The sequence below is a fragment of the Canis lupus genome, chromosome 7 (assembly GCF_003254725.2).
Source record: "Canis lupus dingo isolate Sandy chromosome 7, ASM325472v2, whole genome shotgun sequence".
NCBI lineage: Eukaryota > Metazoa > Chordata > Mammalia > Carnivora > Canidae > Canis > Canis lupus.
Window position 1 is genome coordinate 17,932,005 of NC_064249.1, and position 16,008 is coordinate 17,948,012.

At 36.5% G+C, this 16,008-nt stretch overlaps 1 protein-coding gene across 6 annotated transcripts in view; it reads left to right on the top strand.

Moving 5' to 3' along the window:
* RNF2 (ring finger protein 2) overlaps positions 1-16,008 on the top strand; it is a 49,145-nt gene that overhangs the window by 2,699 nt on the left and 30,438 nt on the right. For 3 of the 6 annotated variants that reach the window (XM_035719301.2, XM_025430085.3, XM_035719302.2), the window contains exon 2: positions 5,130-5,223. The exons of 2 other annotated variants lie outside the window; for them this stretch is intronic. The gene's annotated coding sequence lies outside the window, so the exon portion shown is untranslated. Of the gene's footprint in view, positions 1-3,386; positions 3,452-5,129; positions 5,224-16,008 lie in introns of those variants that run through there. One more of the 6 variants, XM_025430087.3, reaches the window with a different exon arrangement.

Genomic DNA, 16,008 nt, shown 5'->3' on the forward strand with positions numbered 1-16,008 from the left:
TACGTGGTCTTTGGAGTAAAGGTGATTTATGTCTAATGAATAATATATAGCCAGATGTTTTAGTGACAGTTTCATTTCTATATGTTAGCAAAGAAGCATAATTCCCTCCGGCAAGAGAAGTGAGTTAACATTAAAATGCACTTTATTAAAGCTATGGACACATTTTTAGTATGACTTAAAGCACCTCATAATTTTGTAGCAACTTATTAAATCTGGATAAACTAAACAACCCATCACAGTCTGCCATTTTTAAAAAAGGAAAAATACTGTGTGATTATGCACATTCTGCCCACATACAGATCTACACTTGGTTAATTAGTGTTGTTTATCTTTTTTTTTTTTTTTTTTTAAGATTTTATGTATTTATTCATGAGAGACACAGAGAAAGAGAGAGAGGCAGAGACACAGGCAGAGGGAGAAGCAGGCTCCATGTAGGGAGCCTGACGTGGGACTTGATCCCCTGTCTCCAGTATCAGGCCCTGGGCTGAAGGCCACGCTAAACCACTGAGCCACCCGGGCTGCCCAGTGTTGTTTATTACACATAGCGTGAAGACCTTGTCATGCGACATCATTTATTTATCTATTTCCTCATTTTTTTCCATTTCTCTGAAATCTTCGTTATGGTAACTTATTGAATATTTGTTTGCATTTAACTAAGTAGATCTCATATAATTGGGGATACAAAGGTACAATAAGATTTGCCTTGTCCATTCCTTCTCTGTAGGTCAAGATCCTGTTAAACGTCTCTTACCTTTAGTTTTCCACCTAATGTATCAGATGGGTCCTTTGGTGTCTCTTGTAAGGAATACAGTTCGATTTTACATGGACATATTGACTGTGGTAATAGGACTCTTGGCACATAAATAGAGGTTATGTTAGTATGTCTATATAGCATGTAGATGCTAAGGGGGAGTAGGTAGCCCGTGATCCAGTTTTATGCTAATTGGAGGAACTCCAGTGAAACTGGCCATGGATTTTCAAGTTTAAAATTCTTTTCACTTCTCTTTTTGCCCAGTAGATGTTACAGGCAGCCGAAGTAGACTAATGTGTCTAGGCCTAGTGATACTCATGTAGGAAGCTCAGCACCTATGATGTTACTAAAAATTCTAAGAAAGATTCCTAATGCTTGAATGTGCTTTCTCTCATTTCGTTTAGAAATGGATTAACGGGGACAGGGTGGCTCAGCGGTTGAGCCTCTGCGTTCTGCTCAGGGCGCTCAGGGTGTGATCCTGGGTCCAGGGATTGTGTCCCGAATTGGGCTCCCTGTGAAGAGCCTGCCTCTCTCTCTGTGCCTCTCATGAATAAATAAATAAAATCTTAAAAAAAAAAAAGGATTAACAATATGTTTTCTGCTACTAAATATCTGCCATTTTGTCATAATTTTTAAAAAAATCAGTTTAAATACAGTCACGAAAAATCGTTTTTGTAGTTAATCTTGAATTAAATTATCTAATGATAATATTAAGTAGCAGACCATGTGAAAACTATCGAAGCATTTTGGTCATTTATTTTCAACAGGTGTGTTGATTATGGGCTCTCCTGCAAGGGGGATTTCTCTTTGTTTCTATGCTATAGAATGGAGTTGTATTTTATGAAGAGATTAGATTCTAACGTCAGTGCATAAAAAGAAAGTCACGTGGTAAAAAACATGATGCTTGAAAAATCCTTTAGGAAGGGAGAACAGTAAACAAATAAGTTCAGCTCAGCTTTAGTATTGGAACAGATTCATGTTCAAAACCCCCCCAGCAATCTACTGCATTTAGGGGCCGTGTTGAACAACAACAAAATACTTTTTAAAATATATTTTTAAAGTATATTTTTAAAAAATATTTATTTACTTTTTAAAGTAAACTATGCCCAGTGTGGGGCTTGAACTCATGGCTCCAGATCAAGAGTTGCATGCTCCACTGAATTAGCCAGCCAGGTATCCCCCAAAATGTATTTAAATATAAGAAGCACAGTCAGCATGCCATCATGCTTACATGAGGAAAAGCTTGTGGGAGCTGAGATCTTTGAAGAACAGATCAGCTTACTGGCTCATATTTTCTCTAGGATATGTGTTCTAGTGAAAGGAGGTGGTTGTGCTTGGAATATCCTGTGCTGTTTAAATATTTCTCATTTCCTTTCTTTTTTTCTTCCCAAGTTTGATAGTTTAAAACACAAAAGTTAAATGATTTTTATGATACAACTCAACAAATTTTTTTTTAAAGATTTTAAGTAACATCTATACCCAACGTGGGGCTTGAACTCAAAACCCAGAGATCAAGAGTCACATGCTCCATCTACTGAGCCAGCCAGGCACCCTCAACATACAAATTTAAAGGGTTTTAAGTTATCTTTTATAAAATAGATTTTATCTATAGGAATAATTCCAAATTTTCTTTACTTTTCTCTTCAGTGAAGCAGCAAGATCTCTCAAAGGAGAGCAGTTGGAATCACTGTTTGACAGTGGAATAGTCCTAGTAGAGAAAATAGTAACTTCAGTAAGAATTTTAAAGAGGACATTTAGTTTAGAGAGTTGGTTAAGTGGTTGTAGGAGCAAAGAGAACATTACAGTGTAATTGTCCTAAGACTTCAGAAAAGAGACTCCGTTGGCCTCCTTCTGAACCTTTGAGGAGGTCATCATTCATCTGCTTATCAGGTCCTGGAAGTACCCAAAAGTACCCAAAGAAACTGGAGACTGAAACCCATTGCTGCTGCCGTGTTGAGGGGTTGCAATTGCTGCTGCCAGGAACTGGAAGGAAGTTCTTTGACTCTCCTTGCTTTCCAGTCCTTTTATTACCTCCACTGTCAAAGCCTGATAGGGAGAGCTGTCAGAAGTCAATGAAATACAATTGTACAGTCTCCCCCAGCACCGAAGAGCAGAATTTAGGTAGTTTTGAAGTTGAGAGACAATGAGTAAATGATCCACACAAAATTGTGTGGGTTAAAGTACAATAATTTAAATCGGGAATCTTATCCTTACATTGCTTGTTCAAAAAAACAAGTGCTGATTATCTTCTGTTTGCCAGTCACTATGTAAGGGATTAGGGATAGAAAAATGAATTGAACAAGATCTCTTCCTTGAGGAATTTACAGTCTAAATGGAGATGACAAGTAACCCATCTTACAGTGTGTTAAATGCAATAACAGATGAGTGATGTGCTTTGGGAACCCAAAGGACATTGCAACCTACTTGCCTCTTCTCTGCCTTGCTAAACTTAATGACTACTATTTTTATTTTGTATCTTGATCAAATCCAACTTCATTCTCTCTACTGTGCTCAGCTCAACTCCTATGAAATCTCTTTATCTGAGATGCCTCAATTTTGTTATGTAATCATAATCGTTATTAGTTAAGCATTTCCTGTGCCTTATTGACTTAGATTGTAAAGACCATCACTTTCTCTGCACTTCTAGCCTAGCCTAGTACTGTGAACATAGAAGATGTTCCAGAAATATTTATTTTTGCGGTAGGTAATGGGAATTAAAATGTTCATTATTGCTTTTGCAGACATTGTTTCTTCCTTCCAAGGTCATTAGAAAATTGTTTGAGTAGAGTTTGATTTTATAGATGTGAGAATTGAAAAATTAAAATAATTGGTTACCTTAAACTGTATAGTACCAGCAGCTGATCTAGAAATAGGGCTTTGGATTTTTTATTCCAGAGCCAGCAGTTTTGGCAGGGATTCATTTAATGGCTAAATAAAATCCTCTTCTACTTCTCTTACTATTTTATAATCTAATGTTCTGAAGTCTCACAGCACTTCTGGCAGAAAGAAAAGACAGAAGCTCCTTATTTTATTTCCTAAAAATAAAAATAACATGCAGTTTCTTTTTACATTGTTCTTTTTAATTACTCTTTTTTTCCCTATTTCGTATATTGCTCACTACTACCTGCATTAGCTATAATGTGCAAATCTGTAGTGTTTCATTTTGACTTCTTTTTAAAATAGTGTTCTCTTTCTACCGCTATACACACACTATTAAACCAACTTAAAACCAACTGATTCTTTACTTTTAAAAAGATGTATGCCTCCATGCCAGTAATTGCATTAAACCCTCATTATTTACACTATTTGCAATATAGAGTCCAATTCAGTCTGGGACTGCTATCTTGGAATTCAGCCAAATGTTTTATAGAAGGCTTTACTATATTACAGAAAGGATAGTGTTGTGTATAGTGGAAAAAGCTTCAGAATTAAAGGCAGGAGTCTTGGTTTTTAGGTCTGGTTTCACTACAAGCAAAATTATTGGCCTGTTTTGTATTAAAAAAAAAAAAATCACCCTCACTGACCTCACAGGTTATTTGTAAAGACATAAGAGGTAGGGTAGGTAAAAGGTTTTGTAAACGGCATGTTGTAAATACATAGGGTGTAGGTAAAGAAAGAGAGACAGAGATGGATTGATCTCTGGCATGAATCTGGATTATAGTCTGTGCCTACTTTCAAGGGAGTTTTCATATTTCAAAGTTGTTAGGGTGCAAATGGAATGTGGGAGGAGTTGTGGATGTCCTATAACCCTACTTTTCCCAAGGCTGGGTTATAATATAGTATTCTCTCCCCTTTAAATAATTGTATTTTAAGATTGTCATGCCTCATTAATTTCTTTACACCAGGGTCAAGTATCTTGCTTATATCATTAGACAATAATATCCCAAACTTTACTTACACATTAGGAACAAAACTACCACTTTGTAGATTGTTTAAATGACAAGGGCCCGGGGGAGTAGGGGAAACAGATGGTATTACAGTTTTGACTGAAAACTACCTATTGCGGTTTTGTTTTACTTACATGTTATTTTATGATATCAATTACAGAAAATAGCTGCTTTTCAGAGTACACTTAGCAAAATTAGAAATTATATCTGTTCACTTTCAATGAACTTGTCCTTTTATCGTTCATCTTAAAATTTTAATTGGCATATTTATAAAGAAAATCTGCCTCATTGATTTAGGGAAAGATGCTTTTTTCTAGCTTTTATATTTTTATGAGTTACTGTCCTCCAGGAATATTTTCTCATGTGGCTATAAAGTAGAAATATGTTGAAGGCTCTTGAATACTGATAGTTGAGTATTGTCTAAAATATTAAGACTCAATTTCTCTGTCTTTAATGTTTTTATAATTGATTATGTTTGTATTTAAATGTAGGTCTCATTTCCAGTTTGGGTTAACCAGTGATAACTTACCAGTGTAGCCTCCTGAAATTGTTTTTTTCCCAGAAGTCTCCGTAACTTTTGAAAAGGTAACGTTACAACTATGTGTAATATAGATAATGTGATTATCAATGCCAATTTAAATTATCTTGAAACCTTTTGGATAATATGTTGTAATAATGATTTAGGAAAATTAAGACAATATTGGTGAGCCAGTGAGGAAAAAAAAATTTCATACAGTAACCTAGCTGTTTCTCATTTCTTTTCTTTTTAAAAATTTTTTATTTATTTATTTGAGTGTGAGAGAGTGTGAGCACATGAGGGTGGAGGAAGGAGAGGGAGAGAGAATCTCAAGCCCATTTTGTGCTCAAGCACCTATGTGGGGCTTGATCTCACAACTCTGAGACCACGATGTGAGCCAAAATCTAGAGTCAGGCCCTACGCTGAAGGCGCGCACTAAACCGCTGAGCCTCCTGGGCTGCCCCCTGACTGACATTTCTTAAACGGATTTGGTTTTAATCCATATGTTCAGTATGTTGCTTATAGTCTTTTCAAAAAACAGCTTAAGAGCTAATGGAAAAAATCAATGTTATTAAATTGTCTTTTTATGAAATATAATTTTAGTTGTCACTATGCACTATGTTACCTTTTTAAGTGTATTTGTTTTGGAAAATTTAAGAAGTAGCAAGAAAAAATCATGTTTTCAATACTTCATTTTAATTGCTTTTAAATTTTGAAGTATTTCCTTTTGGAAATTTTATCTTTTGGTTTTTGTTTTGTTTAAAATAGAGTTTTAACTGTTTTATATTATAGACCTGAATTTATGTGCATATTTTAATTCTTTTGATATCACAAATATTTTCTATGCCATAACCAGTTTGGTAACATTTTTGACAATGGCAGAATATTTCAAATGGGTGTAACAATGATTGGATCCTGAGGTTCCTTTTAGCTTTGTATTTAGGTTGATAGTGGGGAGGTCCAAAATTCATTGTGACAGCCAGATGGACATAATTAATAAGCAATACCTTTTGTCTCCATAAGTTTACAAGAATGAATCTGTAATTGATGGCTATAGCTTGTTGCGGTATAGCTGAGGAAAACTGAGAAGGACTTAGAGAAGGTAGTCTCTGGTTTTTCTGTTACTAGGTTTTGGAATTCTTTTTTAGAGCAAGTGTTCTTGGCCTTCAGTTCTGAGATCTCCTAAGGGACCATTATTCTGAGATTTAGGGCATGTGTTCTTTTGTATGGTATTCCCCCCCACCCCCCCCACCCCAGGTTCGAGAGTTCCTTACTTCAGCTTCTCAGTGGGGGTGTGGACGCAAAAGTTAACAACCATGGACTTTTTTTTAGAGGATTTCCTTAAAAAGTAGAGGTAGAGGGAAATCGGTATAAAAGGTGCCTACAGGGGATTCTTGGGTGGCTCAGTGGTTTAGGGCCTGCCTTAGGCCCAGGGTGTCATCCTGGAGTTTCACATTGGGCTCCCTGCATGGAGCTTGCTTCTCTCTCTGCCTGTGTCTCTGCCTCTCTCTCTGTCTTTCATGAATAAATAATAAAATCTTTAAAAAAAAAAAAAAAGGTGCCTACACACAGTGTCTTGTATCGAATTAATATCAATTTTCTTTTTTTGTTAATTGTTTGATAATATAGAATCAGTTTTGCTTAGGAGAGGATGATTTCACTACATTAGCTGCTTAAGTTTTCTCATTCATTCATTCAATTTTTAAGTAGTCTCCACACCCAGTGTGGGACTTGAACTCACAATCCCAAAACCAGTAAGTTCCATGTTCCAATGACTGAGCCAGCCAGGCACCCCAAGGTTTTATAATAGTATGTTATGGTTTTCTCTTTTTTAACATTATTTTAAACTCACATTAAGATTATCAAAGTCTAATTGCTAGTAAGTAGCTTTAAAAAATTATTTTGATATTTACATATTTAAATACATATTTTTTTCATTGGTAATAAGGAACTCTGCCTTAATGGACATAAAATACATACATCTATATATCACCTAAAACATGCTTATCTTATAAAGAGGTTTAGATCTATATATTGACTAACTCAAAACCATGTTGATGTCCAGTATAGATGAGCTGTGCAAAATTTTTGTTGCTTTCAAGAACATAAAGATTATACTACTCTTCAGATTTATCAGAGCTGTAAAACTCTTTCTATTCTAAGAGTTTTTGATTTCTTTTTCATGTTTCTGAGATCCTGGCCTTTGAAACCCCAGGAACTATTAAGTGTAAAACTTTTTTGAAAAAAATAAATAAAAATTTTTTGATGCAAGTTACAGAAACCAAGAGATAAAGGCCAGAACAGAAGAAAGATTAAATCTGTTTATCTTTTGGAATTGTTTGGAGAACCCAATATGAGAATTGAGATCTCCTCAATCCCAGTAATCCCAGCCTGGCTGCTACTATGGAATATGTATAGGGACAGAATAATTTTTATTTTCCTGCAAGAGAAAGTCTACCTTGTATGACAAAAGGATACCAGAGACACATTCTTAACTCCTTTATTCTTACTTGTTCTAGTCTTAAAACTGTTAAAAATCTGTGCTTATTAGTATTTTGGGAGTTGAAAAATGGAAACTCTCTCCACAAACTCTTAACAACTCTGTTTTATTTTATTTTATTTATTTTATTTTATTTTATTTTTTATTTTATTTTATTTTATTTATTTTTAAGATTTTATTTATTCATGAGAGGCACACAGAGAGAGAGGCAGAGACACAGGCAGAGGGAGAAGCAGGCTCCATGTAGGGAGCCCAACGTGGGACTCGATCCTGGGTCTCCAGGATCATGCCCTGGGCTGAAGGTGGCGCTAAACCGCTGAGCCACCAGGGCTGCCCTCTGTTATCTTTTAGAACATAACTTTTACAAAGCTGTAATTATAGCACAGATACAAATCAGTGGCCTCTGTCCTTTTAGCTTGCAAATGTTACTAGTCATTGAATATCGTATTAATAATTGTTATTTTTTAATGATTGAGGAAATTTCCTGATGTTAATGTTGTAGATGTCTCCTTGCCTATGGTGATGTTATAATTATTGTAGTAGTGGTGCCAGTAGTCTGGTATGGTCCTTAAGGGCATGGTCTTCTTAGACCTACATTTGAGTCATGCTTTTTTGTCTTTTTTTAAGATTTTATTTGTTTATGAGAGACGCAGAGGGAGGAGCAGGCTCCTTGTGGGGAGCCTGATGTGGGACTTGATCCCAGGACCCCAGGAATCACCACCTGAGCGGAAGGCGGATGCTCAACCACTGAGCCACTCAGGGGCACCCAGGGCACCTGAGGCACCTCAGGGCCCCTGAGCCATACCTTTGATGCTTATTATTGTGGGACCTTTAAGCAAATTGTTATTTATTTATTTACACTTCGACTCAATTTCCTTATTTCCTAAATGAGGAAAATAATAGTACCTATTTTATATATATATATACACTTTATATATATATATATGCTTTATATATATATATATACTTTATAGAGTTGTTAGGATTAAGTAAGATCTCATAGAAAATGATAAACTCTCTAAAAGTTATCTATTAATAACATTATTTCCTAGGACTGAGATTACTGTATTTTGTATCTTTGGAAATGAATTGCCTCACGGCTTTCTGAAGGAGTTATTCCATTATTCCAGTTGCTATTAGAATGCAGTGGCATCAGCCTTCAGCTTTCTCTTTAATCTTCCTTAATCTAATTATATTCTTTTGTTATTTCCTTAGCACAAATTTAATTTTTCAACAGATATGCCCTTGCCAGAAGTATAGACCTGTAGCCATATTTTCAGTGACACAAAGGAGTGTTGCTGTGATTCCCTACACAGTTACTTGTTAAAGCTAATGTGTATATTCATCAGCACTCCTTCTGTCAGGAGTCTGTATTTGATGGACATTTCTCTTCCCAGGAAAAGATAACAACCTTGCTATATACCACTTTTCAGAAGTTAACTTCTATTCTGTCATGGGGTTTTGAACTAAAACTGAGTAGTTATTAGACTTTTTAGCTTTGTCATTTGTGACATGCTTATGTAAATTTTTAAGCTTTGCTCTATGCCTTAGTTGTGTTTGACCTCTCCCTCTCCAAAATAGAGGTACTGATCTGTCTGTGCCATTAAATATGCAGGTGTTTTTTGGGGGACCAGTCATGTGTGCTAATGACACAGCAACAGTCTACAGCCCAGTAGTAAGCTGGTTATTGCTGCCACATTAGTATGCTCCCTAGCTAGTTTCCTGTAATCTGGGGGAGAGATGTGAAATGAATTTGGTAGCCTTCCTTGTTCTTTAGGAACTCAGCATTTTTTTTTTTTTTTCTCTGCTCAGGAAATTATCAATGTCCTTTGTGTCTCTTGGTCTTAGGGTACTGGGAGAATTAAAAGTAGTTCTAAGAATGTGACTAGTTTGTGGTATAGAGTTGGTGTGTGTTCAGTGCTGAGAACCTAGATTATGCCAAAGTCTGAGATCTAAATTACTAGTGAGTCAGTGGTTTGGCAGTAGGTTATTATATTCAGGTAATTGGATGAAGCAGTAGACTGGAAACCTCTTAGGAAAGCAGAGGTTGAGACATCTTAGAAGAGTTGCAAAATGTAGACTGGCAGATGAGAATCAGGAGGTGAAGTACCAATGTGAGGAATGTCTTGACAGAGGGATAGTTAAGAATTCAGGAAATCAACAAAAATGGAAGGTTCTGACCAAATGAGGCAAACAAATAAAAAATAACACGAGATAAAATACCAAACAAAATTTCCCAGATTCTAGTACCCAGGACACTTGTTGAAAGGAAAATAAATAGCTAGTTGTTTAAAAGATGTATGCAAATAAGCCAGATGAATGTGGGGAAGTATGATATCAGCTATTTTCTTTGAGACAAGGAAAAAAAGTGCAGATAACCTTGGGTTTAACTTAGAATCCTAGATGTGTGAACAGTTTGTCCCTTTTGACCTGCTTTGAAAAAAGATTGGAGGAGGGACACTTGGGTGCCTCAGTGGTTGAGCCTTTGCCTTTGGCTCAGGTCATGATCCTGGGGTCCTGGGATCCAGTCCCGCATCAGGCTCCCCATTGGGAGCCTGCCTCTGCATCTGCCTATATCTTGGCCTCTCTCTCTGTCTCTCACGAATAAATAAGTAAAATCTTAAAAAAAAAAAAAAGTTTGGATTATGGTTATGATTGTTTGAAGTATTCAAGTTGAAAGCAGTTGCTAAAGGTAGCTGCTAGGTACATTTTAAAATTTTTTTTTTAATTTTTATTTATTTATTTATGATAGTCACAGAGAGAGAGAGAGAGAGAGAGAGAGAGAGGCAGAGACATAGGCAGAGGGAGAAGCAGGCTCCATGCACCGGGAGCCCGACGTGGGATTCGATCCCGGGTCTCCAGGATCGTGCCCTGGGCCAAAGGCAGGCACCAAACTGCTGCGCCACCCAGGGATCCCCTGCTAGGTACATTTTTAAGCAAGTTTTTTGATCTACAAAATATTAAGACGGCTCTTGATGCTACTTTATTTAATTCCTAAATTTACAAATAAGGAAACTAGATCCTCAACTAAAGTAACTAGCCCTGGTTTACTCAATTTAGAGGCAGAACTTCTTTACCATTTGAGAATATTTGTAGAAAATTTACAGCTACTCTTTATTTCAGTAACCAGTATTTCTATTATTAGATTGTCTCCACCTAGTGGCAACAAATATTTTGCAAAGCTGCATACAAATATGGGAAAAACTGCTAGGGGGAACTCACAGCTTTCAAGGAAGAGTCAACTTGGTTGTTGACAGTTGTATTACTTTTGCAAAGGAAAAGGAGGAGACAGTGTGCCTGATGCTTACTTACATATTCCATAACCTTATTAAGGAATTTGTAGATTCTGTATACTTGAGTTTGGCAGCACATTTATTGGTGACACCAAATAATGGGCCCCCAAAGTATCCACATCTTAATGCCCAGAATTTGTGACTATGTTACCTTACCTGACAAAAAGGACTTTGCCAGTGTGATTGCATTAATAATTCTGAGATGGGGAAATTATCCAAGATTATCTGAGTTTGGTCCAATACAATCAGAAATAGGGCAGCCACGGTGGCTCAGCAGTTTAGGGCCGCCTTCAGCCCAGGGCCTGATCCTGGAGACCCGGGATGGAGTCCCACGTCAGGCTCTCCCTGCATGGAGCCTGCTTCTCCCTCTGCCTGTGTCTCTGCCTCTCTCTCTCTCTCTGTCTCTGTCTCATGAATAAATAAAATCTTAAAAAAAAATACAATCAGAAATATCCTTATAAGAGAGAAGGTGCTGTGATGAAGGAGACAGGAATAGTAGTCAAACAGCAAAATCTAAGATGCTTTGCTGCTGACTAGAAGACAGAGGAAGGACCCAGGAGCCCAGAGGGTGTCAGCAGCCTCTGCTAGAAAAGGAAAGGATATGAATTCTCCTCTAGAGCTTCCAGAAGAAATGCAGGCCTGCCAATATACTGATTTTAATCCCTTTATGATCCATTTTGGACTTCTGTCAGAACTGTTAGCAAGAGGAAACTAGTACACCAGCTGAAACCCAAATTATCCTGAGAAAGCCAATGGCAGTGAGAGAAACTGAAAAAAATATGTTGATCAGTTTACTTGCCCAATGGAGTATTGGCTTCTGCCAAAAGAAAATTCAACACATCCACAGGGAAAACAGTCTTCCCCTAGAGAAGTAGTTCTCAAATTTGGCTGCATACACATATTACCTGGAGAGCTTTTAAACAACTCAGGTAACAAGGTCCCGTTTTAGACCAACTGAGTCATTATCTCTGCAGCTCCTGATATTGTTAGAAAGTCAGCCAGGTTGTTTTTATATACAACCAGGGTTGAAAATTCGTTCTAGCTAAAGATTAGTTTTTACTGACCTAAGGAAACCCATGGCATGTTCAAATACTACTAGAAGTTCCTGAAACTGTCCCCAGTAAAGATGTGGTTCACCATCCATTCATTGGTTTCATGTATGTTTTGCTATTTTTTTTTTTTTTTTCTAACTTTATCTTTGACAGTAAGTTACCCTAGGTAAGAAGTTGCCTAAGCAAATTCCTAAAGGAGAAATTACTGGATTGAAAGGCAGGCGAACTTTTTTTTTTATTCTGACAAATACTGCTATATTGCTATGCCAATTTACCCTTCTACTAATTTAAGATTAGTAACATTTTTTTAAAGCCTGCCCAGTCTGGTAGGTAGAAAAATATTTCATTGCTGTTTTAATCTGCAAGGCTTCAATCATGAGTGATCAAGGGATGCCTGGGTGGCTCGGCGGTTGGGTGCCTGTCTTCGGCAACGGGTGTGATCCCATAGTCCCGGGATCAAGTCCTGCATCAGGCTCCCCGTATGGAGCCTGCTTCTCTCTCTGCTTGTGTCTCTGCCTCTCTGTGTCTTTCATGAATAAATAAAATCTTAAAAAAAAAAAAAAAAAAAGAGTGATCAAGTATCTTTTCACTGCTTTATTGGCCATTTTTTGCCTGTCAATTCCTACATATCAGTTTCTATTAGTTTTTTTAAAGCTGATTTACAAGGCACAGTCAGTGGCTCAGTCAGTTAAGCGTCTGCCTTTGACTCAGGTCATGATCCCGGGATCGAGCCCCACCTGCCTCAGTGGGGAGCCTGATTCTCCCTCTCTGCCACCCCCTTCACAAGCACACGGACACACTCTTTCTCAAATTAATAAATTCTTAAAAATATAAAAAGCAAAAATCTGATCTGCAAAATTTTTTCTGTTAAAGAAATTAGCCTTTTGTCTGTAAGTGTTTAATATTTTTCCCAGTTTGTTTTTCAGAAGGTGACTAAAATTTATAAATGGAGAATTTTAGTGTATCTTAAATTGATAACACATTGTAGTCCAGAGTGTAAATTAGCTTCTATATAGTAAGTTACAATTAATGTTTATTACCCCTTTGTAATAATATGCAGGTTTTTTCTTAGTTGTTAGAAGTGTAGGTTGAATAGGATAGGCTGTTGTCTCATTTTTATTACGACAATAATAGCTGTCATATATTCTTCACAGGATTCTGTGAATTAGGTACGTTATTTCAGCTCTGGCAAGATTTCATACTTTGATTTTTGTCTTGTGTTCAAAGAGTAGTTTATATAGCAGGATTGAGGTAGTGCCGATAAGGTGTTTTGAACGAGATGCAGATAATTCATAACACTGATACATGGTGGGATAATTTTGAATAGTGGTCTTCTATATCTATAAGTTCAGTTAACAAGCTCAAAGTTTCCTTTGATCCTTATTGCACTTTTTCTTTTTAAACCACATGTTCTTTTCTCTTATAGTTTTGAGTACTATAGGCTGAGATTTTCCACCAGAACTCTTCATGCTTCAGATGTGTTTATTCTTCTGGATGACCTGCATATATATTATATGCAATAAATCTAAAACTGAATTCAACTTTTCATCTCTTCCTAGGAAATGCATACCATTTCCTGCTTTAAAATTTTTTCAGGGACGCCTGGGTGGCTCAGCAGTTAAGCGTCTGCCTTTGGCCTAGGCCGTGATCCTGGAGTCCCAGGATTGAGTCCCTACATCAGGCTCCCTGCGAGGAGCCTGCTTCTCCCTCTGTGTCTCTCATGAATAAATGAATAAAATCTTTAAAAAGTTTTTTTTCAAACTTTTTTTATTGTGATAAACTATGTATCATATAAAATTTGTCATTTTTGATTATAGAATTCTGTGGCAATAAGTACATTCACAATTGTTGTGTAACCATCACCACTGTCCATCTCTAGAACTTTCATCCCAGAAAGTTCACCCAGAATTTTCATCTGTATTCAGTAATAGGAGCTCTTCATTACTTTCTCCCCTTCTGGTAACCATTATTCTACCTTTTATGAATTGGACTATTCTGGTATTTCATCTAAGTGGAATCATGCAATCTTTGTCCCTTTGTGTTTGGCTTTTTTTTTTTTTTTAATTGAGTATAGTGTTTTAAAGGTTCATGTATGTGTAGTGTGCATCGGAATTCCATTCTGTTTTGAGGCAGAATAGTATTTCAATATACATGTATACATTTTGTTTATCTGTTTACCAATTGATGGGCATTTGGATTGTTTACATCTTTTGGCTATTGTGAATAATTGTTAAGAAAATGGGTATACAAATCTGTTTCAGGCCCTGCTTTCAGTTCATTCCTGAAATGGAATTGCTGGATCATATGGTAATTTTATGTATCATTTTTTGAGGGACTTGCCATGCTTTTTCAAAAACAGCTGTATCAAAAAAAAAAAAAAACAAAAACCCCAATACTATCATTTGCACAAGGGTTTGAGTTTGCCACATCTTCACCAGTACTTATGGTTTTTATTTTTTGATAATAGTCATATAAGCCATCCTAATGGGTATGAAGTGTGATACCTTGTGGTTTTGATTTGCATCTTTCTAATGATTAGTAATGAACATTTTTTTCATAAGCTTGTTGACCATCTGTATATCTTCTCTGGAGAAATGTGTCTATTCAAGTCTTTTCCTCTTTTTGAGTTTTTTTTTTTTTTTTGTTCTAGTAATTCTTCATCTATTCCAGATATTACTCTGTTATTATAAATGATTTGCAAATATTTTTTCCCATTTTGTGGGTTGCCCTTTTCACTCTCTTGGTAGTGTCCTTTGATATATTAAAGGTTTTGATTTTTTTTTTTTTTTAATAAGCTCTATACCCAACATGAGGCTTGAGCTCATGACCTGAGATCAAGAGTTGCATGCTGTACTGACTGAGCCAGCCAGGTGCCCCTAAACATTTTAATTTTAATAAAATCCAATTCATCAATCTTTTTCTTTTATTGCCTGTGCTCTTTGTGTCCTATCCAAAATATTGTTAAATTCAGTGTCCTGAAGAGTTTTCTTTTAAGAGTTTTATAGTTTTAGGTCTTTTTTTTTTTTTTATAGTTTTAGTTCTTAACATTTAGATCTTTGATCTGTTTTGAGTTAATTTTTTTAAGAGTTTATTTGTTGATGAGGGGGGTGGCAGAGGCAGGGGAGAAGCAGGCTCCATGCAGGGGGCCCGATGCAGAGCTTGATCCCTGGACTCCAGGATCACGCCCTGGGCCAAAGGCAGGTGCTAAACCCCTGAACCACTCAGGGATCCTGAGTTAATTTTTTAAATGATAGAAGGTTATGGTCTAACCTTGTTCTTTTGCATTTGAGGATATCCAGTTATCCCAGTACTTTTTGTTGAAATTGACCTTCCTCTATTGAATGGTCTTGGCATTTGTGTCAAAATAACACTATGTGAGGGGTTACTTCAGGGCTTTGTATTCTACTCCTTTGATCCATCCATATTCTGTCTTTGTGCCAGTACCCAGTGAGTTTGATTACTATAGCTTTGTAGTAAGTTTTGAAATCAGGAAGTATTGAGTCATCCAGCTTGTCCTCTTTCAGGGTTATTTTGGTGGTTTGGGGTTCCTTGAGATTCTTTTTAAAATTTTTAAAAAAATCTTTTATTTTTTTTTTTAAGACTTGATTTGAGAGGGGAAGAGAGAGAGAATGAATGAATGAGCAGGGGGGAGGGGAAGAAGGAGAGAGAGAATCCGACTTCCTACTGGGCAGGGAGCCCAACTCTGGCTAGATCCCATGACCCAGAGATCATGCTTAATTAATTGTTTGAGCCACCCAGATGCCCCTGTTTCAGATTCTGTATGAATGTGAGGATGTGTTTTTCAATATCTGAAAAAAAATCAGGATTTTGATAGGAATTGCATGGTTTCTGCTTTGGGTGGTAGTGTCATCTTAACAATGTTAAGTCTTCTGATCCATGAACATAGGATAGGATATCTTTCCATTTACTTGTGTCTTTAATTTCTTTCAGAGGTGTTCTATAATTTTCAGTGTACAGATTTTTGCCTTGGTTAAATTTATTCCTAAT